The sequence below is a fragment of the Perognathus longimembris genome, chromosome 3 (assembly GCF_023159225.1).
Source record: "Perognathus longimembris pacificus isolate PPM17 chromosome 3, ASM2315922v1, whole genome shotgun sequence".
Taxonomy (NCBI): Eukaryota; Metazoa; Chordata; class Mammalia; order Rodentia; family Heteromyidae; genus Perognathus; species Perognathus longimembris.
Genome location: NC_063163.1, coordinates 76,995,902 through 77,020,492, shown reverse-complemented (window position 1 = coordinate 77,020,492; position 24,591 = coordinate 76,995,902). Strand labels below are relative to the sequence as shown.

The window sequence follows — 24,591 nt, the reverse complement described above, 5'->3', positions numbered from 1 at the left end:
TCGCCCCATTTGGCATTCACAGAGATTTGAACTCAGGGCCTGGGCACTGTCCCTGAGCACTTCTGCTCGAGGCTAGTACTCTACCACTTGAGCCACAATGCCACTTCCAGCATTTGGCTGGTTAGCGATAAGTCTATTGAGCCATGCTTCCAGCCTGGCTCTTTGCTGGTTAGTTGGGAGATGGAGTTTAAGAGAGATTTTCTTCCTGGGCTGGCTTCGAACTACAATCCAAGGAGTCTTTGCCACAAAAAGCCCTTTTTTTAATTCCCAATTAAAGCAACAAGAAGACCAAGAGGACTAGCGCTTACCTACACCTTGTCAAGAATTGGCCAACAAATACTTGCCAGAATTCTGAAATGACAAAACTCACTAGATGTGATGAGAGTTTTAGCACAGATTTATAGCTAGATGGTCATATAAAGAATGACATGTTGGTTTTACATCAGTGTTTAAGTCACAGCCAACAATTACACACCAATTTAACAAGCTTTGTCTTGTATGAATTTAAAACATACCCATACCATCTTCTCCCTACACTGTTTCTTCAATTCCCTTTTCTAAGACTTCACTAACAAATGACGTTTACACAGACAGACACATAGAACACACATGCAGACTGTGCACATAGGTTTTACAGCACACAAAAATGAATTTCAGTTGTAGACTCTTTTGGAATTTCAATAGTAAATGACATTTTTTGCCCAATATTTTAGAATCACGTGGTTAGTTAGAAAAACAATTTTGCTAGCAAACAAAAATTTTTAGATTATAAAATGGAGAAACAATATTTTGATAAACACCAGTGGGATGCCATGTGGGGGGGGCAGGAGGACACAAACACACTAACAGAATACACGTAGCATGGCATAATGGCATCTGAGCTGGTGCCGTGCCCATCCTTGTTAACCACAATATCCACCATGTTGTCAATGATAGAGAAAATAAGTTTTAGATATCTTTGCTGACAAAGCACATTGGTGATCAAGCCTTAGTTTTGAGAAGAGGTAGCTTTGTTAGCAAGGCACATTATCAGGATGGTATAACTTGGAGTTTTATAAAGTAAGCAAGCAGGCAGGCAGATGAGAGAGGTCAAAAAAGGAAGAGAGAGAGAGGAAAAGAGAGAAAGAGAGAGAGCCTGAATATAAGTGACTTCTGACCATTTACCATTGCAGTGGCAACTGTATCTGTGAGACTATTTTGAGCAGGCCATCATTGCACTGTCAAGAAGCATGCTAGCAGTTTCCCGGCTTGGGAGTGATTGTGATACAAAAACCCAAGAAGCACAGGAGGGAAGCTGCCTGGTGAGTGAATGAGAGCTTGGGGGGGGGGGGGCAGAAGCGGCGTCCTGACTTCCCCCAGCGCCCTCCAGAGAAAGAGAGAAGGCCAAGCCCCCAAAGCCAAGCTTCCTCGTACCTGGAGGTGACCGGGCCCTGGGCCTGGGAAGTTCTCTGGTGTGGTACCGAGCGACAGAGAACCTGAGCAGCAGTTTCATTCACCAGAGCAGAGAAGTGGTGTGGACATGGATGTGGACATGGAGGCCACCAATGGTATTGCTGAAAAGTCCCATGTGGCATCTCGCAGCAGTTTGGTTCTCAGAAAAAGGGCTGTTAGGACTGGGGATACGCCCAGAAAAATGGAGAAAAATAGAGGGGAATTCCACTGACTGACTGACTCTTAAGCCCTTCCCGGGTCACAAGGTACCATATATGTTAGGTTTTTAAAGTAGGTAGCCAGTAAAGGAGAACTCCACGTGGTATTCAAGCAGGAGAGAAAAGTTTATTACCGAACTGGTGGCCTGTGGCCGAGATGATGCATGGCCGGAGAGAAGGGAGAGAAGGGAGAGAAGGGGCGACCCCCATCTGGCCCTGCCTTATCTAGGGCAGGGACAGGGGGTGTGGCCAGGTGGATTAGGATGTGACCTCAGGGAAGGGGAAGGTAACTGCCTCCAGGTCTGCTGGTTACCCAGGTAACTAGATGGAAACTTAATGAGGTGGGGGTGCATCTGCATGGAGCCCTCGGTGGACGGGCCTTACACTAACCTGGATGGCTGACTGACTGACAGATAAGGTTGGCTGGCTGAGCTAGGGCTGCCTAGGTGGCTGAGCTATGGCTGGATAGCTTCCTGAACTATGGGTGGTTGGCTGGGTGAGCTAAAGTTAGCTGGATAGCTGACTTATGGCTTGCTGAACTAAGGCTGGCTGGCTTTCTGGCTGACTGAGCTGAGTTAGCTGGCTGGCTGGATGGCTGAGCTAAGGCTGGATGGAAGACTGACTGGCTGAGCAATGGCTGGCTGGCTGGCCAGCCTGCTGACCTTAGTCTGGCTGGATGGCTGGCTGGCTTGTTTAACTAAGGCTGGCTGTTTGGTTGGTTGGCTGGCAGGCTGAGCTAAGGCTTACTGGCTGGCTATTTTATCTAAGGCTGTCTGGCTTCCTGGGTGGCTAGCTTGATGCTGGCTGGCTGAGCTAAGGCTGGCTGGTTGGCTGGCTGGCTGGCAGGCTGACTGCCTGGGCTAAGGCTAGCAGGCTGGCCAGCTAAGGGTGGCTAGCTGGTTGAGTGAGCTAAGGTGGACTGGAAGGCTGTCGGTCTGGCTGATTTAAGGCTGGCAGGCTGGCTCCCTAGCTGGATGAGCTAGGGCTAGCTGGCTAACTTGCTGGGTGGCTAAGCTAAGGCTGGCTGACTGGCTGGCTGAACTAAGGCTGGAATGCTGGCTGGCTGGCTGAGCTAAGGCTATCTGGCTGGCTGGCTAATGTAAGGCTGGCTGGCTGGGTTAGCTAAGGCTGGCTGGCTGGCTGGCTGAGCTAAGGTTGGCAGGCTGGCTGGCTGAGCTAAGGCTGGCTGGTTGTCTTGCTTAGATAAGGCTGGCTACTAGCTGGATGGATGGATGGATGGATGGATGGATGGCTGAGCTAAACCTGGCTGGCAGGCTGGGTAGCTGGCTAGGCTAGGGCTGTCTGACTACTGGCTAGCTCGCTGAGCTAACTCCAGCTGGCTAACTGACTGGTTGGCTGGCTATATGACTGAGCTAAGGCTGGATGGCTAGCTGTCTGCCTGAACAAAGGCTGGCAGAACTATGACTGGCTGGCTGAGCTAAGGCTGGCTGGCTGGCTGGCTGGCAAAGCTAAGGCTGGCCTGCTGGCTGGATGATTGTCTGAGCTAAGGCTGCCTGGCTGGCTGACTGGCTGGCTGAGCAAAGGATGGCTGATTCACTGGCTGGCTGGCTGGAATGCTGGCTGAGCTAAGGCTGCCTGGTTGGCTGGCAGACTGTGTGAGCTAAGGCAGGCTATCTGGCTGGCTCTCTTTCTGAGCTGAGGCTTGCTGGCTGGCTGGCAGGATGGCTGAGCTAAGGATGGCTGAGTCATTTCTGGCTGGCTGGTTGGCTGGCTTGCTGCATGGTTGAGCTAAGGCTGGCTATCTGACTGGTAGGCTGGCTGAACTAAGGCTGGTGGGCTGGCTGGCTGACTGTCTGAGCTAAGGCTGGCTATCTGGCTGGCTCTCTCTCTGAGCTGAGGCTTGCTGGCTGGCTGGCAGGATGGCTGAGCTAAGGATGGCTGGATGCCTGGATGGCTAAGCTAAGGATGGCTTGCTGACTGGCTGGCTGGTTTATCTAATGCTGGCTGGCAGGCTGGCTTGCTGAACTAAGGCTGGAAGAATGACTAGCTGGCTGGCTGGTTAAGCTAAGGCTGGTTGGCTGGGTGGGTGGATGGAGGAAGTTGTTGGGGATTATTATGGCCTGGGAAAGGCTGCCCTTCCACCAGCCTTGGGACAATAGAAGTCCCTCCCACCTTCTGGCCTCCACCCCTTGGGAGGTGAACACGTGCGTGCCACCATGATGGGGTTGTCCCGCCCACAAAGGGAAGTTTCGTGATGTCACTTGATGAACGTGACCCCTAGCCTATGACTGACCCTTTGGCCAGCCCCCTTTCTTTCCCGCCATTACCTCTATATAAGTGCCCTTCCATATTAAAGTCTTTGAGATGCTTCCCACCACCGCAGCGTGTCCCTGATGCCTTCCTTTTCGCCTCCGCCCTCGGTAACATGTGGGGGGACTGGGGGGAGGGGAAGCTTCAGCAACCGGTCCTCAACTTAGCGCTTGCCCATGTGAGCACGCCTTTGGCCTTCCGCTGGCGGAGGGCCAGGCTGAGTGCTCTTTCATAGAATTTGTGGTTACCATTCTCCCCATGGGGGGGAGAAAGGGATTGTCCAGATCCCAACAGAAGTAAGGCTGGCTGTTAGGCTGGCTGGCTGAGCTAATTCTGGCTGGCAAGCTGGCTGAGCTAAGGCTGCCTGGCAGGCTGGCTGAATATAGGCTGGCTGTCCATCTGGCTGACTGAGGTAAGGTTGGCTGGCTAGCTGGCTGGCTGTCTAAGCTAAGGCTGGCTGGCTGGCTGTTTGAGCTAAGGCAGGCTGGCTGGCTGGCTGGCTCGCTGGCTGAGCTAGCTAATTCTGGCTGGCTGGCTTACTTAGGTACATCTTGCTGGCTAGCTGGCTGGCTGGATGAGCTGAGGTGGCTGGTTGGCTGGCTGGGTAGCTGAATTAAGGCTGGCAGATTGGCTCACTGGCAGACTGAACAGAGGCTGGATGGCTGACTGGCTGGGTGAGGTAAGGCTGGATGGCTGGGTGGCTGGGTGGCTGAGTGAAGGCTGGCTGGTTTAGCTAAGTCTGGCTGGCTGGCAGGCTGGCAGGATGAGCTATGGCTGGGTAGCTGACTGGCTGGCTGGCTGGCTGAGCTAAGGTTGGTTGGCTGGTGAAGCCTCTGCTGGCTGGCTGGCTGGCTGGCTAAGCTATGCCTGGCTGGCTGGCTGAGCTAAGTCTGGCTGACTGGATTCCTGGCTGGCTGAGCTAAGGCTTGCAGGCTGGATTGCTGGAGGACTGGCTGAGCTAAGGCTAGAAGGCTGGCTGGCTAGCTGGCTAGGTGAGTTATGGCTGGCTGGCTGGCTGGTTGGTTGGCTAGCTGAGCTGAGGCTGGCTGGCTGGCAGTGTGAGCTAATGCTGGCTGGCCGGTTATCTAGTTGGCTGTCTGAGCTAAGGCTGGCTGACTGGCTGGATGAGCTATGGCTGGCTGTCTGTCTGACTGAGGTAAGGCTGGCTGACTGGCTGGCTAAGCAAAGGCTGTCTTGCTGGCTGGCTGGCTGAGTTAAGGCTGGCTGTCTGGAAAGCTGGCTGAACTAAGGCTGGTGGGCTGGCTGGCTGAGCTAAGGTTGACTGGCTGGCTGGTTGACTGAGCTATGGCTGGCAGTATACCATCTGGCTAGCTGAGCCAATTCTGGCTGGCTGTCTGGCTAGCTGGCTGACTGAGCTAAGGATGACTGGCTGGCAGGCTGAGCTAAGGCTGCTTTGCTGGCTTTCAGGCTGGCTGGCTGGCCAGCTGACTGAGCAATGTCTGGCTAGCTGTCTGTCTGGATGTCTGACTGAGCTAAGGCTGGCTGGCTGGCTGGCTGACTGGCTGGCTGAGCTCAGGATGGGTGGCTGGTTGGCTGGCTGGCTTGTTGGCTGGCTGGGTGAGCTAAGGCTGGCTGGCGGGCTGGCTGGCTGGCTGTTTGACTGGCAAAGCTAAAGGCTGACTGGCTTGCTGGCTGAGCTAAAGATGGCTAGCTGGTAGCTGACCTAAGGCTGGCTGGCTGGCAAGCTAGCTGAGCTAAGGCTGGCTGGTTGACTGGCTGAACTAAGGCTGGCTGGCTGGCTGAGATAAGGCTGGGTTTCTGGCTGGCTGGCTAGCTGACCTAAGGCTGGCTGGCTGGTTAGCTAGGTGGCTGGCTGGCTGGCTTGCTGGCTGAGCTAAGGCTGGCTGGCATGCTGAGCTAAGGCAGGCTGACTGGCTGGCTGAGCTAAATCTGGCTGGCAGGCTGAGCAAAGGCTTGCTGGCTGGCTGTATGTCCTAAGCTGGCTGCCTGCCTTTCTGAGCTAAGGCTGGCTGGCTGACTGGCTGGCTGAGCCAAGACTGGCTGGCTGGCTGGCTGGCTGGGTTAGGTAATGCTGGCTGCCTGGCTGGCTGTCTGGTTGGCTGGCTGAGATAAGGCTGGCTGGCTGAATTAAGGTTGGTTGTCTGACTGGTTGTCTGGCTGGCTGAGCTAAGGCTGGCTGGCTAACTGGCTGGATGGCTGAACTAAGGCTGCTGGCTAGCTGGCTGGCGCAGCTAAGGCTGCCTGCTACCATGCTGACTAGGGGGCCGGCTGGAATGCTGTCTGAGGTAAGGCTGGCTGTCTGGCTGACAGGCTGGTTAGTGGCTGAGCTAAGGTTGGCTGGAAACTGTCTGGCTGACCTAACACTACCTAGCTGGCTAGCTGGCTCACTAAGCTAAGGCTGGCTGGGTGGCTGGCTGGCTAAGCCAATTCTGGCTGGCTGGCTTAGCTAAGGCTGAATGGCTGGCCGAGATAAGGCTGGCTGGCAGGCTGGCTGAGGTAAATCTGGCTGGCTGGCTGGAAGGATGGCTGAACCAATGTTATCTCAGCTGTATCAAGACTAGCCTAGGCAAGGTTAGTAAGACCCCATCTCAACCACAAAACACAAAGGGACTGGGAGTGTGGCCAAGTGGAAAAGCCATTGCCTAGCCTGTGCAAGACTCTAGGTTCCATCTTTGCCTCACAAGATAAGTAAACGCATAATAGGCCAATGTCCTTCCACTAGTGCCTGCCCCAGGACAGTCTGGCCCTGGGCACAGGAAGTACAGGAACGTGAACCTGAAGAGGGGGATGGGGTGGCACACTGAAGGGGCAGTTCCTCAACAGCCAAGTGGCCTGCATGCAAGTCCAGCATTCTTCCCTGCCCTAGCACACTTGCTGTCCCCACTGGGGTGGCAGCTGGTCCTGAAATTCAGCAAATGGAGGCTGCAAATGCTGCCCTGTGTTCGTGTCCAGGACAGCCATCCTCTGATGGCACTGTGGTCCCGACCTCAGCAGGCCCAGGTAGGGATGGGAGATGGAGACATCCACAGGCCAGTGGCTTAAGCCAGGGTGGGGAGCAGTTTGGGCGGGGCCTCTACAGTGCAAGGAACAGCGGCCAGGCAAGGTCAGTAAGGACAGGGTGACTGGAGCTGCCTGAGGTGGCAAAGTCTTATCCCAAAGACCCCATGGAGCGGGTATTCAGACTGTCACAGCCCCTGAGGCTCTGAGGCAGGGTGTGGAGACCTGAGTATCACTAGTGGGCATCCTAGCACGGGAGGCTGAGGCACAGGAAAGGCTGCCAATGGCCTGGGCCACACAGGTATCAAAGCAGAGGGCACACATCTCAAACTCACCATGGGGTCCAGAGCCCAAGTTTCCCAATCATGTGCACAGTCTCACAATGCTAGGTAAATGCTTTCCCACTTGTGTGTCTGTGGGCTCGCGCTCTCTCTCTCTCTCTCTCTCTCTCTCTCTCTCTCTCTCTCTCTCTCTGTCTCTCTCTCTCTCTCGACTTCCCCTCGCTTGGTGGGGGAAGGGGCTTGTCCGCCCCTTCCTCGGTGGCCCTTTATCGCTCTCACGTGGGAGCGATGGCCACAGGTAGCCTCATCCCTCTCTCAAATTCCCCTCGCTTGGAGGGAAGGGGCTTGTCCACCCCTTCCTGGGTGGTCCATTACTGCTCACGAGGGAGTGATGGCCATGGGTAGCCTCGGTGGCATGTGGTCGCAGGGTGCCCCAAAGCCGCCAAGAACGACACGGGCGCGTGGGTCCCTGGAGAAAACCTCTAGGGCTTCTGTTTATTCAAATGAGGAACCTCCCAGATATACTCCAAAGGCAGGCACAAGAGAGGGGCCCCTGATTGGTCCCAAGGAGCTGTCCCTCAAGTGATGTCAGACTTCCTTCACTTCCGGTTAAAGACAGGAAGGGGAGGGACAGGCTGAGGTCAGCTGTGGCCCCTTAAAGGTGCAGCTGACCCCAACATGTATCTGTCTGTCTGCCACCAGTACTGGGAATTGAACTCAGGGCCTACATTCAGACTTTTTCCACTCAAGGCTAGCTCTCCACTACTTGAGCCACAGCTATGCTGCCATTTTTTGCTAGTTAACTGCTGATAGAGAGTTTCAGAGGTTTGTTTTCTCTAGGCTGGCTTTGAACCTTGATCCTCAGATCTCAGCCTCCTGAGTAGCTGGGATAACAGGCATGAGCCACCCCTGGCTGACAGTATTCTACCACTTGAGCCATACCTTCGCCCTCCTTTTTGCTTTAGCTAGTTCTCAAATTGGTTCTTGTGGGTTTGCTCAGGACTGGACTGCATCCTTCTACTTACATCTCTGTTTTTTGTTTTGTTTTGTTTTTTTGGACAGTCCTGGGCGTTGGACTCAGGGCCTGAGCACTGTCCTGGCTTCCTTTTGCTCAAGGCTAGCACTCTGCCACTTGAACCACTACGCCACTTCTGGCCGTTTTCTGTATATGTGGTGCTGGGGAATCGAACCCAGGGCCTCATGTATACGAGGCAAGCTCTCTTGCCACTAGGCCATATCCCCAGCCCCCTACTTACATCTCTGCATAGCTGCAGGTGTCATTTTAACTGAGTTGTTCATTCCTTGATTAAGATGGGGTCTTGCTGCTGGCTCACACTTGTACTCCTACTCAGGTTGCTGAGATCTAAGGATTGTGGTTCAAAGCCAGTCTGGACAGGCTCTTATCTCCAGTGAGCCACCAGAAAACCCGAAGTGGTGTTGTGGCTCAAAGTGGTAGAGTGCTAGCCTTGAGCTGAAGAGCTCAGGGCAGAGTTCAGACTGTGTTGGCTCCAACTCCTACCTTCACTTCACCTAGTGCCTCTGAAACGATGCTGCCCCCTAGCCCAAGGCCCTGCACAATTGCATACACCAGGTGTCCTATAAGTGCTTTTGCATGCAGCAGGTGGTCCGTAGGTGCTGGAGGGTGCAGAGGGGGGCTGGGAGGAGCACAGGGAGCCTGTCTTCCTTTTTCTGTTGAAAGCAAGCAGGGATGACAGTGCTGGGTTGTGGGTGTAGCATCCTGGCATGTGCCAGTCTTCGCAGTTCTCAGTGGTGGTCTTGTTATCAACCAGCAGTGTCGCCCACAGGAGGAAGAGTAGTCGAGTCTCAGTACTTGGAGTATGAGTAGAAAGTCAGAAAGTAAGGAAGTGCACCATTCCCATGGCTGAGTCCTGTGAGCCAATCACAGCCGGGCCCTGAGGGGGGTGTGAACAATGTGCATTCTCTCTCTCTCTCTCTCTCTCTCTCTCTCTCTCTCTCTCTCTCTCTCTCTCTCTCATTGTTGCTGTTTTTGGTTTTTTAAAATGCTGGTCTGGGGCTTGAACTCTGGGCTTGGGCACTGCCCCTGGGCCCTTTGCTCAAGCCTCTATGCCATTTGAGCCATAGCTCCACTTCCGGGGTGGAGGTTAATTGGAGAGAAGAGTCTCAAAGCTGGTGGCTCACACGTGTAATCCTAGCTACTTGGGAGGCTGAGATCTAAGGACCGAGGTTCAAAGCCAGCTCAGGCAGGAAAATCCAGGAGAGTCTTACCTCCAGTTAGTTACCAGAATATTGGAAGTAGAGCTGTGGCTCAAAGTGGTAGAGCACTAACCTTGGGCAGAAGAGCTCTGGAGCAGCTCTCAAGCAGACCCAAGTTCAAGCCCCACGAACAAAAAAAGGAAAAAAGTCTCACAAATTTTCCCCACCCGGCTGGCTTTGCACCATGTTCCTCAGGTCTCAGACTCCTGAGCAGCTGGGATTACAGGGGTGAGCCACTCCTCACAAATGCTGGCTGAGTGTCTGCTGTGAGTGGCCAGTTGTATTAGAGACCCTTTTGAAAGGGCTGGGGGTGTGGTCAGAAGTAGGTGGGGGGGGGGTTCAACATTGGGGGCGTGGTCAGAATGGTGGGTGTGGCTCAGCCCGGGGGCTTGGTAGCTGCAGTGGGCATGGCCAGCTATGGCTTGGTGATGGGGTCATGGTCTGGCAGTAAAGGTGGTGCCACAGTGAGAACCCTTGCCTAACCTAAGCTCAAACCTTAGTGTCCAAAAAAGAGGGAGAGAAGATCCTTTTGTGAAACACTGACCTCTATTGAAACAGAATTGTTCTTGCCAGGGCATGTGGCAGTTCCCTTTCTGTTGGGGAAAGAATTGAAGATGCCCAGCGCATGCCTGGAAGTGCCATCTGTACCAGCATCCCTGCCTTCTTGGGCACTGCAGCACCACAGCCGCCAGCCAGTAGGCCAAAGGCTAAGTGTGGAGTGACTCCTGGGGGCTCTCCCGCAGCGCAGACAAACTGACACACACAGGCCCTCACACAGCTCAGAGCAGCACCAGGTGCACACTCTTACCATCCTTTATTCCCAGGACTTGCCATTTCATGGTTTCAGAGCACGGATTAGCAGGGCCCACCCCAAGGACTGTGAAGTGATTTAGTGTGTTTGTCCAGCTCAGCATTGTTTAATGTCTGGCCAACATTAAAATTAGTAAGATCTATGTGGCTGGGAATGTGGTTTAGCAGTGGAGTGCTTGCCTAGCATGCAGGAAGCCCTGGGTTCGATTCCTCAGCACCACATGCACAGAAAAAGCTAGAAGTGGCGCTGTAGCTCAAGTGGTAGAGTGCTGGCCTTGAGACCAGGCCCTGAGTTCAAGCCCCAGGACTGGGGGGAAAAAAAGATCTATGGAGAATCCTCCACACTCTCCCAGTATTGGAGGAAGCGTCTGAAGCTGCATCGCAAGACCTTAGTGAACAGTGGTAGTGATAAGCCCAGATTTCAGAGGTCCCCAAAGACCACCAAGGAGCCGATTCCAATGCAAGTACATGAGAGTCTTTATTGCAAGCTCGAACCTGGACTCACAACCTTCACCAACACAGCGGATCTGGATTGAGAGCTCCGCCCCTCCATCTAGCAGGGTTTTTATAGAGTTGTCAGGAGCGTTCCATGCATCATAGTATCATACAGCAAATTACATCGCACCGTGGGGAAATCATAAAACAATTTCAAAAGCTGGTTGGTGCAGCCAGTGGGGGAAACAGGTCTGGAAAAGGTGGTTGGCTGGCTCATGGGGGTGGTCACGAAAGCTCAATGGACTGAGCCCTCACGATATACAGGCCATCCTGCAGGGCTGTCTATCCATTATCTTGCTGCCTGAAGAAGAAGCAGCTGGACCTTGAGGCCTTCCTGTCCACCTGCCGATTGGCTGAAGCTGGGGGGGTTTACCGCAAAAGGGGGTTAGAGATATGCTTCTTAGAGTCTAAGTCCTTGGCATTTTTTTTAGAATAGTTGCTAGGGATTAACATTGTTAATAGTTGGCTGTGGCTGAGAGGGACTGATTTCAACTCCCTATGTGTGGGGAAATAAAACAGTTTTATTCAAGATCAATTATTTAGGCAAGGCTGTGGGTACGTTTTAAATAATGACTCAAGAGGGAAGATGGCGCTGCCACAGTAGGGAGGTACCCCAACTTGCTCCAATGGAATAGCGAGCTGGGAACTCCAGCACCCAACACCCCATCAAGAACCCAGCAAACCCAGCAGCCAGAAGCAACAGAGAAACGCAGGAAACGAGAAAAAAAAAAAAAAGAAGAGCCTATAACCTGCACAGAGCCGGAAAATCTCCGGGGTACCCCCCCCCCCACCCGCCGACCCTGGCCCAAACAGGGCCAGGCTGGGAAAGGGGACCCGGCGCCAGCAAAACCAACTGCCGAAAAGTCACGCCAGGAGCACAGAGTCCAGACAGCAGGACTCCACGGACCCCAGGGGGAGCGCAAACCGACCGAGACAGACGGTGGCAAGAGACCGGAGGTGTGGACCGCATGGCCGGGATCGGACGTGAGCGGCGGGGAACCAGGCGGTGCAGAAGGGGAGAGCCGGGGCTGCCACCACCAAACGACCGATCGCCACACCCCAGCACCCCACCCCCAAAGGGCCAACAGCAGTGTGGGACACACACACAATCCAGGACCAGTAAGTTCCCCATTGCCCACCCCCCCAATGGGAGACAGCTCTCAGAGACCCAAAACCTACAAAGAAGCTAGAGCTCCCTCCCTACCCCTCCCTACCCCGAGGGAACAAAGGAGCAGCGCCAAGGCATCCCCCCCCCCCCAAAGCCCCAACAGAGGAGGCAGAACCTGGCTGCACTGGCCCCGCCCCCTCTCCATCAGGGGCCCAGGGACTGGTAGGCATTGGAATCCCCAGGTGCCTGGCCCTCGCGGACTTTTTGAACAACAGTCACAGGCTCGATGGCGTGTAACACCAGCTCAGCAGGGACACCTGGGCCCGAACACATGCCCCCCTCACAGCTGAGGCTCAGTCTGTGGGCACCAACCCACACCTGGACACTTGATCCTGCTGGGGCCCACGCATACCGCCCCCCACAGCAAACTCACGAGAGGGCACAAGCACTGTCCAAAAACTTGGGACAACACGTCCCCAAAGGAAGCACTAGAGTGCACATGCACGTGCCCCCCCCCCCGGAGGGCCAGCGTGGGCCAGCGTGCTAGCCCCCCAGCAGGAGGATCTCCTGCCTAAACCTCCACAGGAATGCACAAGTTGGCAAGCTGTAACACACGCTCTGATAGGCGCACTTCGCACAGGTGGGCAGGGCCCCCCAGCAGCAGTGCCCGCTCTGATAGGTGCACTCCACACAGTTGGGCAGGGCCCCGCCCCCAATGGCAGCGACCACTCTGATAGGTGCACACCACACAGGAGGGCAGAGCCCCCCAGCGACAGCACCCACTCAGGGGGATGAGCCGCCTCTCAGCGGCAAATCTCAATCTGAGACGTGAGCTCCTCTGACCAAGGTATCGAGTGGAAAAAAGAGCCAAAGAAGAGAAAAGCCTCCATGCCACACTGAACCAACAACCCGCAAACCCCCACCAGGGGCACGCTAGGGTCAGCACAACACAGCGGCAAGTCACTATCCTGCAGAGAAAGACACAGAACCTACAGACCCCCAAGCGCAGGGAGGATGACCACCCCGGCAACAACCGAGACAGTCACACTCACCCATTGGGCAGTATGGTTCAACAGCCAAACTAAAACCCAGAGCCAGGACACAAACAAGTCTCCCACTGATGGACCAGCGGGAACCAGCACAAAGCCAACCCAAGGAAGCCACCTACAGATCTCCAGATGCGCAAATCACAAAGAAATATCACAAATTAAATCAAAAGGCAAGCCAACTCGCCAGCTCCAAAAAGCAGTACGACCAAAGAGGAGATGGAAAATAAAAAAACAACTCAGGCTATGATAGCAGAAATGATGGAAAGCCTCAGGAACGAATTCAGAGAACAATTCCAGGAGTTTCGAATGGAAGTCTTGAAGGACCTTCAGGAAATCAAGAAAGAAATGGAAGCAAGAATGGATACAGTGCAAACCTCTGTTAAAGAAGACCTTAACATCCTGAGAAGCGAAATGCATGAAAAAATAGATTTAAAATACAACTCTTTAAAGGAAGAAATTTCCACCATCAGAGCTGATCTGGCAACCATAAATAGCTCCCTGACATCCATAAACTCCACACTTGAATCAACAGCACAAAGAATTGACCATATTGAATCCCGAATCTCTCTCTTGGACGATGATGCAACCAATAAGGAGCAGAAAATTACCACACTCCAAGAAACAGTAAAGCTCCAGGGCAGACTAATCCAGGATCTAGTGGACAAAGACAAGAGATATAATCTGCGCATAATTGGAATAAGAGAAGGAGCCAAATACCAGATCAGAAGGCTTCAACATATTTTCAATAAAATTATTGCAGAAAACTTCCCCAATCTCACAAGGGACCTCACCCAGGTAACCGAAGCCTATAGGACGCCTGGCAGACCAGACCCTAGAAAATCCTCGCCCAGACACATAATAATCAAGACTTCAGACCTCAAGAATAAAGAGCAAATTTTGAATGCAGCCAAAGTGAAGAAAGAGATTTATTACAACGGGAAAAGGATCCAAATAACAGCAGACCTCTCCACACAAAGCTACCACGTACGAAGAGAGTGGAAGAACACAATCCAAGTCCTACAGGCCAACAATTGCCAACCCAGAATAAGATATGCAGCGAAGCTACAATTCATATTTGAGGGAAAAACCAGATCTTTCCATAGCAAAGAGGATCTAAAGGAGTATGTGAATAAAAAACCAGCCTTACAGCAAATTCTAAGAGGAGAACCCCACCCAACAGAAATCTTACAGGACACATAGACAGAAACAGAAAGAAACTATAATAGCCAGAGCCAAACAGAAAGAGAAGCTCATTAAAGACAAGAACAAAAAAGAGGAAAAGCAGCCTAACAGGAAAATGGAAGGGGAAAAAACACCCTTATCATTGATCTCTTTGAATGTAAACAGTTTAAACTCCAATAAAGAGAAGCAGACTGGCAGAGTGGATCCGTAAACAAAAAGTTGCTATCTGTTGTCTTCAAGAGACCCATCTTACAGCAAGGGACAAAAACAGGCTCCTAATGAAAGGATGGAGCAAGATCTTCCAAGCAAACGCACCAACCAAAGCGGCAGGAGTAGCCATCCTGATCTCAGACAAGCTGGACTTCTCATTAAAATCAACTAAAAAAGACAAAGAAGGATACTACATTTTAATACAAGGAAAAATCCAGAATCAAGACATCACAATTATAAATGTATACTCACCAAACAAAAGAGGCCCTACATATGTCAAGCAAATTCTCACAGAACTACAGAACAAGATAGACCCAAACACAATCATAGTGGGTGATTTCAATACCCCACTCTCTCCAAGAGAGAGATCCAACACCCAGAGGATTAGCAAGGGAGCTGAGGACCTAAGTAACACCATATCCAAAATGGATCTGACAGACCTATACAGAATCTTCACCCTACAGAGACCCAATACACCTTCTTCTCAGCACCCCATGGATCATACTCCAAAATAGACCATGTCATAGCCCACACAAAGAACCTCAGCAAATACAAAAGTACTGATGTCATCCCATGTATTATATCTGACCACAGTGGAATAAAGGTAACCCTCAATAGCAACAGTTACCACAGAGGCTATACACACTCTTGGAGGCTAAACTCCTCACTGTTATCTAACACTTGGGCCACAGAACAAATTAAGGATCAAATTAACGAATTCATAAGCCACAATGACAATGAAAATACATCACAAAGAGACCTATGGGATACAGCTAAGGCAGTGCTGAGAGCAAGATCATTGCCCTCAGCACTCACATTAAAAGAATGGAAGCAGAGCAGGTGAATAACCTCACAATGAAACTAAAACAACTGGAGAAACAAGAAATGATCGAATCTAAAATGACTAGGAGGAGAGAGAACACAAAGATCAAAGAAGAGATAAATCTGATTGAAAATAGAAAGACTATTCAACAAATAAATAAGACTAAAAGCTGGTTCTTCGAGAAAATAAATAAAATTGACAGACCCCTTGCAAGACTTACAAAAAAAGAAGAAAAGACACTCACATATGTAAAATCAGGGACTCCACCAGAAAAATTACAACAAATACACATGATATTCAAACAATCATAAGGAACTATTTCCAGAACCTCTACTCACTAAAAAAACAATAATTTTACAGAAATGAATCAATTCTTAGAGAAGTATACACTGCCCAGACTGAACCAAGAAGAAATAAATTAATAAATAAACCAATCACTTACAGCGAGATACAGGGGGTAATCAAGGGCCTCCCAACAAAGAAAAGCCCAGGCCCAGATGGATTCACCAACAAATTCTATAAAACCTTTAGTGAGGAGCTAATACCAATACTACTCAAAATCTTCCGTGAAATAGAAACAGAGGGAGAAATCCCAAATTCATTCTATGAAGCTAATATTATACTCATCCCCAAACCAGGCAAAGACCCAACAAAAAAAGAGAACTACAGACCAATATCACTAATGAACCCAGACGCAAAGCTCCTCAATAAAATATTAGCTAACAGGATCCAGAAACTGATCAAGAAAATTATACATCATGACCAAGTAGGCTTCATCCCACAGTCACAAGGATGGTTCAACATCTGTAAATCAATCAATGTAATTCACCACATCAACAGAGCTAAAATCAAGAATCACGTTATCTCAGTCGATGCCAAAAAGCATTTAACAAAATACAAAACCCATACTTATTAAAAGCTCTGGAGAGAAAAGGAATAGATGGAACATTCCTCAAAATAATAAAAGCCATATACAATAGACCAACTGCTAATATCGTATTAAATGGGGAGAAACTAAAATCATTCCCCCTAAACTCAGGAACAAGACAAGGATGCCCACTCTCCCCACTTCTTTTCAACATAGTGCTGGAATCCATAGCCATAGCAATAAGGCAAAGGGAGGACATCAAAGGGATCCACATCGGCAAGGAAGAAATCAAGCTATCCCTATTCGCAGATGACATGATCTTATATCTGAAAGACCCAAAAAACTCAGTCCCCCAACTCCTACACCTAATAAACCACTTTGGCAAAGTAGCAGGATACAAATTCAATCCACAAAAGTCAGCAGCTTTTCTGTACACCAGCACTGTACAAGCAGAAAAAGATATTATGGAAATAATTCCTTTTACAGTAGCCAAAAAAATAAGAAAGTACCTAGGGATCAACCTAACAAAGGACGCGACGGACCTATTTAACGAGAACTATAAAAATCTAATAAGGGAAATCAAAGAAGACACAAGGAGATGGAAAGACCTCCCATGCTCATGGGTAGGCAGAATCAATATAGTGAAAATGGCCATATTGCCCAAAATGTTATACAAATTCAATGCAATCCCCATCAAAATCCCAGCTACATTCTTCACTGAAATAGAGAAAGCAACCCACAAATTCATATGGAACAGAAAAAGACCTAGAATAGCCAAAGCAATTCTAGGCAAAAAAAAAAAAAAAAAAGCAGTGCAGGAGGTATCACAATACCAGACTTCAAGCTCTACTATAGAGCCATCATAACAAAAACAGCCTGGTATTGGCATAAAAACAGACCTGTAGACCAATGGATTAGAATTGAAGATCCAGAAATAAAACCACACTCTTACAGTCAGCTGATATTGGACAAAGGAGCTAAAGACATACAATGGAAAAACATAGCCTCTCCAACTACTGGTGCTGGAAAAACTGGGAAGCCATATGCAGAAAACTCAAAGTAGACCCAAGCCTATCACCATGCACCAACATCAACTCAAAATGGATCAAGGACCTCAACATCAGACCTGATTCCTTGAAACTACTGAAGGACAGAGTAGGAAATACACTAGAACTTATAGGCACAGGAAGGAACTTCCTGAATAGAGTCCCCGGGGCACAACAGATGTTGGGGTTCTGGACACCCCCTTTCTCCCCCCACGGGGAGAATGGTAATTACAAACTCTATAAAAGAGCACCCAGCCTGGCCCTCCGCCAGCGGAAGGCCAAAGGTGTGCTCACATGGGCAAACGCTAAGTTGAGGACGGGTTGCTGAAGCTTCCCCTCCCCCCAGTTCCCCCCATATGTTACCGAGGGCGGAGGCGAAAGGAAGGCATCAGGGACACGCTGCGGTGGTGGAATGCGTCTCAAAGACTTTAATATGGAAGGGCACTTATATAGAAGTAGTGGCGGGAAAGAAAGGGGGCTGGCCAAAGGGTCAGTCATAGGCTAGGGGTCACGTTCATCAAGTGACATCACGAAACTTCCCTTTGTGGGCGGGACAACCCCATCATGGTGGCACGCACGTGTTCACCTCCCAAGGGGTGGAGGTCAAAAGGTGGGAGGGGCTTCTATTGTCCCAAGGCTGGTGGAAGGGCAGTCTTTCCCAGGCCATAATAATCCCCAACATCTCCCCCTTTTTGTTTTTTTCAATAAGCAGGGGATGCTGTAAACACATGGCATGTGTGGGCATAAGGCAAATGCTGACATAAGATCTGTGGGGCCCCTTCCACAAAACTGGGGTGAGGGGTAGGTAAGGGTCCATCCATCTGGCTATGTCCAGAAGTCAGAATCCTCAGCTGGTTTCTGCCAAGTGCAGGAAGGTGCAGACAGCAGCCCTCTTTTGTTGGTGAGGTAGAAGCTGAAACTCTGGCATTCCCGGCAGTTCACAGTAGCTGATAACTCAAACATAAGTGATTAGTAAAACATTCTTTTATATAAACATTGAAGCCAAGGTGTTAAACCTTTGCATTTACCCTTTTAAACATTTCTATCATAAAACATTGGGGTTGAGTGTCAATACCCTCAGCTCCTATTTTCTTTCCAACGGGACTCCCCAAGTCTAGCAGCAGGGGGAGAGGAAAGGAAGAAGCATGGTGCAAAATTCCTTTGGTTTCTTTGTGTGACGCTGTAGGCAGTATTGCCACAGCAAAACATTGAGCCATGAGATGCTCAAGAAGGAATCTAGAAAGCAAACAAGGAAAGGAAGCTTGGTTGCTTCCTACCGTAGGCAGTCCTACTTTCCATGAGCCATGAGATGCTCAAGAAGGAATCTAGAAAGCAGACAAGGAAAGGAAGCTTGGTTGCCTCCTACCGTAGGCAGTCCTACTTTCCATATTTTCATGGGAGAGCAGAAGTCCAACATGGTCCTCCTTTTCCTGGAGAAAACAAGAAAACATTTCTCCAGAGTGGGTGCTCTGGGTTTAATTTTCCAATCTGGAAAAACACATATACTGTACTCCATCCCACACTGATTCGGGATGATTTAAAATTTCTGGATAATTAACATAAGCATAACTAATCCTTAATTAATCCTAGGGAATCCTTAATTAATCCTGGGGAATACCTCCCCCTTTTGTTTTTTAAAATTATGACACCGGCGGCCACCAGGCAGGGAGTATGGATGGAGGTCTCGTCTTCTGTAGCTACTTCCTGCTGTCAAGGGGGCGACGTAAATCAAGGGCCCCTGGTCAGCCTGGCAGTCCGGTGTAGCTGGCAAAAAGTCCCCATCATTACCATGAGTATGGTCACTAGGGCCAGAGAGCGCTATGGTTTTCTCCAGCCCCCCCTGAGTCTTTGGGCATACCCAGAAGTTTCCAAGGCTGGTGCCTCCAGGGTTCAGGCCTGTGTTAGGGTGACGACTGTGAACGGCAAATTCCCCATTGATGATCTCAGCAAGAGATGTTATTCTGTCAAAAGACACTTTTGAAAAGGTCAGGCAAAGTATCGACAAGTTCTCAGAGCTGGTTGGCATGAATGGCATAGAACACACCCTGGGCATAAGCCAGGAACAGTTCCCTTTTGGAGCATAAACCCAATTGTAAAGTGAACGAGTAAGGAGAAACGACTGAAAGAAGTGGTTAATGATAGAAAACTGGTTTGGCATAGCCAGTCAGAGGCAAAATAAATATATATATATACACCTATATACAACTGGCAAAAAAGAAGAAAATGGACAGGAATTATCTCTCTCGATTTCCCGGCTCTGATCCATTTTGAAAGGGTGAAACAAGGCAGCTCCCTTTAGGATAATATGGCACCATTCTCCTCTCACTCCACTCCACCTTTCCGTCTCCTGGACTGGCTAAGTCCCAGGAATTTTAACGTTTGTGGCTGGAATTGCATTTTCCCATCCGTGTTTGAACTCGGGGCCTGAGCACTGTCCATGAGCACTTTCGCTCAAGGCTAGTGCTCTACCACTTGAGTCACGGTGCTGCTTCAGCCTTTTGCTCGCTCTCTGTGGTTGAGCTCTCAATCTGGCTCTTTGCTGTTTAACTGGGAGGTGGGATTTTGGAGAAATTTTTTTCTTTTGCCCGGGCTGGCTTTGAACTATCCAGGGAGTCATAGTCCTACAAGCCCTTTTTATTCCCAATTGAGCAACAAGGAAAAAACACAACAGAGATAATCCATTTGTAACCCGTTGAGAACTGACCAAAAACTGCTTGTGAAGGTTTGGCTATAACACTTAGAAAACATGAGATTTACATGCCATCAACTTGAATCACGCCGTTGAATCCCACTGGCAAGTGAAAGAGAACACAGATAAATGACAACCAAGGGCAAAGGGTTAAAGCATTGTGGAATCCTCAGTCTTGGAAGTGGCTGCGTCCCTCATCCCCATTTGGCAAGTTCCATGCCATGCGATGGGGAACTCGAGGCAAAGCTGTAGTGGTATCTCTTGCTCACATCTTGCTCTGGGTTGCCTGTAAAATTTCTATATAGATTGGTTAGGGTGTTCAAAATTTTTTCAGCACTTCTGGCTCTGGTATATCGATGCCCTTCTGGTTTAAGCAGGGTGAAAAGACTTTCTTAATCACAAAATTCAAAGACTTTCTTAATCACAAAATTCAAAGACTTTCTTAATCACAAAATTTTACCTGGCTAGCTGTGACCACTAACATAACTATGGTGATTTAACCTGGAGTAACTGTTAGGATGGAACTATTCACATCCTACTCAAGGCTCATAATTCATTCGAGCAGCTTCCAATGGGAGAGAGAGCAAAGAATCATTAGTAGTGAAACAAGGCAGTTTGGGAACAGAATGTGGTGGCATCTTCCTATATCCAGGAGCTGCGGCTAGCACAGCTGTCCACCTGTATCCTATAAAGCAATATATTAATCCTGGGTCAGGAAAGTTGAGGTTAATAGTCACATTTGTATGAAGCAATCTCAATTTCTTGATCTTGAGAGTTTATGAGAACACAGGAGAGAAAATGGGAAGGTAAAATCTTAATTTATGCCAAAGAGTTGTTAAGGCTACATGCACACTTAACTTTTAACACACTGAGTATAAAATAACATGCTGATTTTATACCATTGTGCTTTTACTACATGCTGCATATTTGAACCTTATGGAAACACACTGAATATAAAATAACATACTGGTGAACTTTTACCACATGTTGCATATTTGAACCTTATGGAAATTTTTATAGGCACCTTTATCTCCATCGAACACCGGGATGGAAACCTATTGTTATGCTTTTAAATCTTACCAACAACCACACGCGTGCGCGCGCGCACGCGCACACACACACACACACACACACACACACACACACAAAAATACCTGAGCGCTCTTTAAAATTGCTTTGATTGGCCATTTAAATTTTCTGGAATTCCAGCGGCAAATGATATTAATTTGCCCATAATAGAACCACGTGGTTGAATAAAAAACAAAAGGGAAACCTGTTAATTACACACTCCCAACATGACAATTTTTAAATCAGTGGACAAGCAAACCCTTTTATCCATCTAGAAAAACTCCAGTTGATTTTATATCTTTGAACTGGTAAACATGGAAGTTCAATCAAATTACCTATTGCTGTATCAAAACTCTTTGTTTTCCTTTCAATATTCCATTTTAGTTTATAATTTGAGGCTTTCCTGTCTCCAACCCCGTCTGCAGCTGACACAGAGAGAAAAGTGCAGGCAAGCACAGCGGGGTGCTTGCCTCTCTCAGCTGCAGCGCAATCGCTTGAGGCCTGTTAGTCTGAGTCCCCGCCCCTCACCTGGGGGGAATGGGTGGGGCCCCGCCTCCAATATGGCGTGCCCCATTGTGCTCCACGTGTGTGTTAAGTCAGAGAAATCAGGATTCAGCCAACTCACCCGAATTTCTGAGCTTAACGACCATCGGCGGGCATAAAGCAGTTTGCCGGGCTGCAGCAAGTCCAGCCACTCCGGGGCTGCTGCCGCCGCTGCTGCCGCCCACGCACCCCAACTGGGACACCATCCCATGGTCTAAACTGCACGCCACGCCTTTTTTTTTTTTTTTTTTTTTTTAAATCCATCCGCGGGCTGGGGCCGCACTGGCTCCAGCCCAGCCATTGTAAATACAAGTCTGGCCAAAGCAGCAGCCATCCCTAACGCTCTGCCGCCGCCATGCCACAGCTTCCCACATGGTGGAACCGCGCTTCCCGCCACCGCAAAAGACGCCTGGTGCCGCCCGGGGCCACACGAGCCCCAGCCCACGCACCTCGCAAACCCGGGGTGGCGCGGAGCACAGTGTACTCACGCTCAGCCCGCGCAAGCCAAACCGCTCCGGCGCTCGGCCACCCACTGCTTCTCAAGCGCCACTGCGGGTGCCTGCCGTCTGGCCCGGGGCGCACAGAGCAGAACTAACCGACCCCAGCCCGGGGTCGCATTCCTCTTGCTCTGGCCCCACTGCTCCACTGACATGCTTCCGCGGGAAGCGCGCCCCGCTCCCTCCGCCGCCCGGCGCCAAATCGCCACGGCGGGGCAACTCTCTGGCGCCGCGTCCCGCGAGCCTGTCTTGTCTCCATGCTTCTGCCCCATCTGGATGGGCAGGACCCTCCTCTAAAACCCTACTTAGCAAAATCTGTGGGGATACTGTACCCCGAGCTTCTCGGCCGTACAATTCGGTCCCCGTTCGGGCGCCATTTATGTTGGGGTTCTGGACACCCCCTTTCTCCCCCCACGGGGAGAATGGTAATTACAAACTCTATAAAAGAGCACCCAGCCTGGCCCTCCGCCAGCGGAAGGCCAAAGGTGTGCTCACATGGGCAAACGCTAAGTTGAGGACGGGTTGCTGAAGCTTCCCCTCCCCCCAGTTCCCCCCATATGTTACCGAGGGCGGAGGCGAAAGGAAGGCATCAGGGACACGCTGCGGTGGTGGAATGCGTCTCAAAGACTTTAATATGGAAGGGCACTTATATAGAAGTAGTGGCGGGAAAGAAAGGGGGCTGGCCAAAGGGTCAGTCATAGGCTAGGGGTCACGTTCATCAAGTGACATCACGAAACTTCCCTTTGTGGGCGGGACAACCCCATCATGGTGGCACGCACGTGTTCACCTCCCAAGGGGTGGAGGTCAAAAGGTGGGAGGGGCTTCTATTGTCCCAAGGCTGGTGGAAGGGCAGTCTTTCCCAGGCCATAATAATCCCCAACAAACAGATAAGGGAGAGACTCGACAAATGGGACTACTACAAATTAAAAAGTTTCTGCACAGCTAAGGATATAACCACCAAACTAGAAAGACAGCCAACCATATGGGAAAGGATCTTTACCAGCACAGCAACAGACAAAGGCCTAATATCTGTCATCTACAGAGAACTAAAAAAACTAAGCCCCTCCAAGCCTAGTAAACCAATTAGGAAATGGGCAAAGGAGCTAAAGAGAGACTTCACAAGAGAAGATATAAAAATGGCAAAGAAACATATGAGGAAATGTTCAACATCCCTGGCAGTAAAGGAAATGCAAATAAAAACAACAACGACCCTGAGATACCACCTCACTCCAGTTAGAATGGCAACATTCTGAACTCAGGCAACAACAAATGCTGGAGGGGGTGCGGAGAAAGAGGAACCCTTCTCCATTGCTGGTGGGAGTGCAAATTAGTACAACCACTTTGGAGAACAGAATGGAGGTTCCTCAAAAAGCTCAACATAGACCTACTCTATGACCCAGCCATACCACTCCTAGGCATCTATCCTGAACAACAGGTCTCAAGATATCAAAAAGACATCTGCAATTCCATGTTTATCACTGCACAATTCACAATAGCCAAAATATGGAAACAACCCAGATGCCCCTCCACAGATGAATGGATCCAAAAAATATGGTACCTATACACAATGGAATACTACATAGCGATTAGAAAGGGGGAAATATTGGTATTCGCAGGGAAATGGTCAGAACTTGAGCAAATAATGTTGAGTGAGACAAGCCTAGAACACAGAAAACAAAGGGGCATGATCTCCCTGATATATGACTGTTAAGGTGGGGGGAGGGGGAGACAGTAGAGACCAGGTCTGTAAAACCAAAAGCTTCTTGTCAAATGGTATTTCCCACAGGTTTGGGTCAGCGACCCTACATTATGTAACTAAAACCAAACAACTACTCGACATATAAATGTAAAAAATTGACCTCTCAGTGTATCACAATAGCTCAAAAGCTATGTATGTGCGTTCATATAAGACTATTGTCAACATATTGTCTATTGTCGACAATACATTTAAAGCCTGAGGCGAATTTCCTTTGGCGTAGGCCACGTGGCTACTGTATATGTTCTTTGTACATGTGTATTGTATATATGTCTATCTGACCTAGGGAAGGGAAAGAAAAACAGGGTGTAAGGTATCACAATAAATGTACACACTGCCCTACTATGTAACTGTACCCTTTTTGCACAACACCTTGTCAAAAAAAATTGTTTAATTAATAAATAAATTATTTAAAAAAATAATGACTCAAAGTATCCTAGCTCAACTGACTTCTGGCTACTTAAATTATTTAAATTGTATTGATATTTTGTCTAGGCCTTATGTTCCCCCCTTCTCTTGTGACTAAGGGGGCCAATCATGGTCCCTCGACTCTACTGGGGAGTTGATGGGCCCAGATCTTTCATCTTCCGTAACTTCTTCAAGTTGACTCAGGGACATCAATCTTACCTAGCCAGGGATCTATACAGGCAAGTTCTATCTGATTGCAAAGTAGACAGTCACAGGTGTTAGAAAAGCATGCTTATGAACTATTCCTCTAGGACCTCCCAGCTCTGATTAGCTTTTGAAAGACCAAACTCGAGTGACTCTAAGATCTGACACCAACTCTGCTATCCAAGCAGCGACTCACTGTCCCTGGACGCTGTTCCATCACATTTGGGAGTACTCACTGAAGTCCATCTCGGGTTTTTGGGCTTTGGCCTGAGCGTTTTCCTTCAGCTCTTCAGCTCACGGCTAGCACTCTGCCTCTTTGAGCTCCACATAACTCCGATCTCTGCATTCTGCAGGCTGCATAAGATGATGATTTACGCAGGGACTTTCTCTGCCTGGGCTGGCTTGCTGCAGGTTTTAGAT

The 24,591-nt window shown here is 49.6% G+C and overlaps 1 long non-coding RNA gene across 1 annotated transcript; it reads left to right on the top strand.

Moving 5' to 3' along the window:
- Positions 1–569: 569 nt before the first annotated feature.
- Positions 570–24,370, top strand: LOC125348984. The gene is made up of 5 exons (XR_007210433.1): positions 570–580; positions 1,173–1,180; positions 9,068–9,071; positions 12,352–12,358; positions 24,230–24,370. It is a non-coding gene; the product is annotated as an uncharacterized LOC125348984 (long non-coding RNA).
- Positions 24,371–24,591: the final 221 nt, after the last annotated feature.